Genomic DNA, 2,891 nt, shown 5'->3' with positions numbered 1-2,891 from the left:
CTAATTCCCAATTGCTTGCTTAAATCTGTACTTAGATTTTATAAACTAGCTTTTCTTATCAAGCATTTATTTGGATCCACAAATCCTATGACATAGCATGTACATAGTTTCTTCCAACATTTGACTGAGGAAGATGTTTTGTCATCCAATTGACATATATACCAATATGCAATCATTGCTTGAATTATAGACTTAAGCATTACGATTTTGCATGAGGTTTCAACACAATCCACATCGTGAATTTGCTTGTAACCTTTAGCAACTAATCTAGCTTTGTGTGTGAACACAATTTCATGTTTGATGGTTTTTATCCTTAAAACAAACTTTGCAACCAATAGGTGTGAAACTATTCTTGCAAATCAACAAAATTTCAATTTTGTCATCAAAACATTGAGTATGTTTTATGGCCTCTAACCATTTAAAACATTTGAGTCTATATATGGCCTCTAACCATTTTAGGGAATCTGGGTTTCGTCATAGCTTTCTTACAAGTCACAAACTCATTAATCTACATGATAATAGTTTGACTGCAAGTTGTAGGTTTCTTCACTATCTAATAGAAGAATTGCATATTTTCAGTGACCTGAACTCCATGTTTCTTCACTATCTAATAGAAGAATCTCATAGTTTCAGTGACTTGAACTCTATGCCTACAAGGGTATAGAACATCAAACAACTGAATGTCAATAGCCACTTAAAAGTCCTTTGAATATTCTGTTCTCCTTGAAGCACTTGTAAAGTCTTCTAAGAGATGTCTATTCTTTAAAGCCACTTCTAAAGTCCTTAAAGAATACGTGTTCGGATTTTCTAAAGAACTTCGAAAAGCCTCCGGAATGTCCGTTTATGTTTGTTGTTCGCCTCGAAGACTTTCGAGGTCTATTTTCTCCCACTTGTCATTTTGGAAACGAATCTCCAAAAGGACATCATTTCGAGCAAACAAACATTATGTTCTCAAAAATTCGTGGTAGAAACAATACCCTTGTGTCTCATTTGAATAAATCACAATGAAACATATATCTATACTTGGGCCTTAGTTTGTTGAATAACAAACACTAAGCTCCCACTGAGTTTAGCAACTCTCTAGATATATATTATCGAAAAGATATTCTGAAATTTCTTTTCTATAGCTTTGACGAATTTAGTTTAGTTTGGTGGTAGTTGAGCATTTTGTTTTAGAAATTAAAGGAAAAGTCTTTATGATCCATCATTGATCGAATCAAGTACTAATCGACTTCGATCATTCCAACTTAGATATGCCATATCTTATGGAGCTAGATTGTGAATTTTACTACACAATCATTGATGATCATTCTTGATTTAAGTAATCATCAACATGATCTAACCTAGATCTTTATGATTTCTTACCAAGTGGGATTTATACTTCTGAATCTTTGAACTAGCCAAACAGATTCAAACTTATATCACATTGAGTAAATAAACCTATATTCACTCAAATCTGTGTGAAATAATAAAGTCATAAAACTTTTATTTAGCTTTGAACTCTATTGTCTAGGCGTTCTAACAATAGTTCATATCTTTTGTTACTTTCAACAAGGAAGACTAGTCGTCTTAAATTGATCTAGAAATCAATGAACTTTCAAAAGTCCATCAAAATAGAGCTTTTGAATGTTAATTTGTTTATATGGTCTAAGCAACAATGCCAAAGATTAGTGGAACTCAAATCAAGGGGTTGATTTGAACCTAGTAAAGTTCTTTAAAGAGTTGTTTGTTTTAATCAAGCATATTGACTCAACCTGTAATTGACCATTTCATTCAAATAAACAAACAAACATTGTTTTTGTTTTTCTTGAATGTGAGTCTTTCTGTGTTTGAAAACAGAAATTTAGGTATGTTGATTATGGAACAAAATAGCCATTAAGTTCCAGCCTTTGAAAGGACTTAAAACAAACTAGATGACCCTACAACTAATGTAGCATTGCCATGCTTCATTTCCCACTTGTAGGTCATTAGTGTATCCTAGCTTCCATTGTTTGAGTTATTACCGAAGTAAGAACCTCAAGCGGTATATGATACCAAGGAAGTTTGATTGCTAGGTCACTTCTCTTTAAACATAAACTTATAGGTAGAAACGGAATCGTAAATTCCTTTCATTTGTTCCTCGTTTTCCTATTTCTTGTACCCTTTCTTATAGTCTTAAGAATTGATTTCTTTAGTGTTGACTTTTATACTTTGTTAGACATGTCCAATGTCACCAACAAGGTTTTTACCATTTTAATTTATGTTGAATATTTTGCTTCAACTAGATGATCTTACCAGAAGCTTCTAAAGTTCTCTAAGCATCGATCTATTTGAATGTCTAGGGACTAGACTCATTCGAGAATTAAATGGACAAAGATGTTTAGGTTGTTAACCATTGGTAAAGCTGAGCGTTTAAGCTCAATGCTTTATGATCTCAAAACTACAGTATATTTTGAATTCACAAGCACCAATTGGTTTGCCATTCGATTATGATACTCGAAAACAACCATAAAAGTCGCTATAAGAAACGTACATTTTAAATTGCTCATTTTCTCTCATTTCCGTGAATCGTTCTTGGATTCACTACCAATCGAGGAAATTTACTGTTACCTTTCTAAAAGGATTTATTGCAGTGCAAGATATTTAATTATAAACAATAATTAAAACATACATTGAAGCATGCAAAGTCTAAACATTTATCATGAATAATAACTTGAAAATTAAAGCAATCATGCAACAAGTCATTAGCATTTTATTCGAGTTATGTGTTCCGGCAGGTGTGAATAAAATGATTCCAAGACCCTAAAACCATTTAAGAATTAAGCACAGTTTGTCGACTCAATTCTAAAACATTTTAGGTAAGCAAAAGCCTTTTGCTAATAGTCTAGAAACAACTCTTGGTTGATAGGTAC

This window comes from Spinacia oleracea, chromosome 4, assembly GCF_020520425.1.
Source record: "Spinacia oleracea cultivar Varoflay chromosome 4, BTI_SOV_V1, whole genome shotgun sequence".
NCBI classification, from domain to species: Eukaryota; Viridiplantae; Streptophyta; class Magnoliopsida; order Caryophyllales; family Amaranthaceae; genus Spinacia; species Spinacia oleracea.
Note: the sequence above shows the minus strand (reverse complement) of the source record.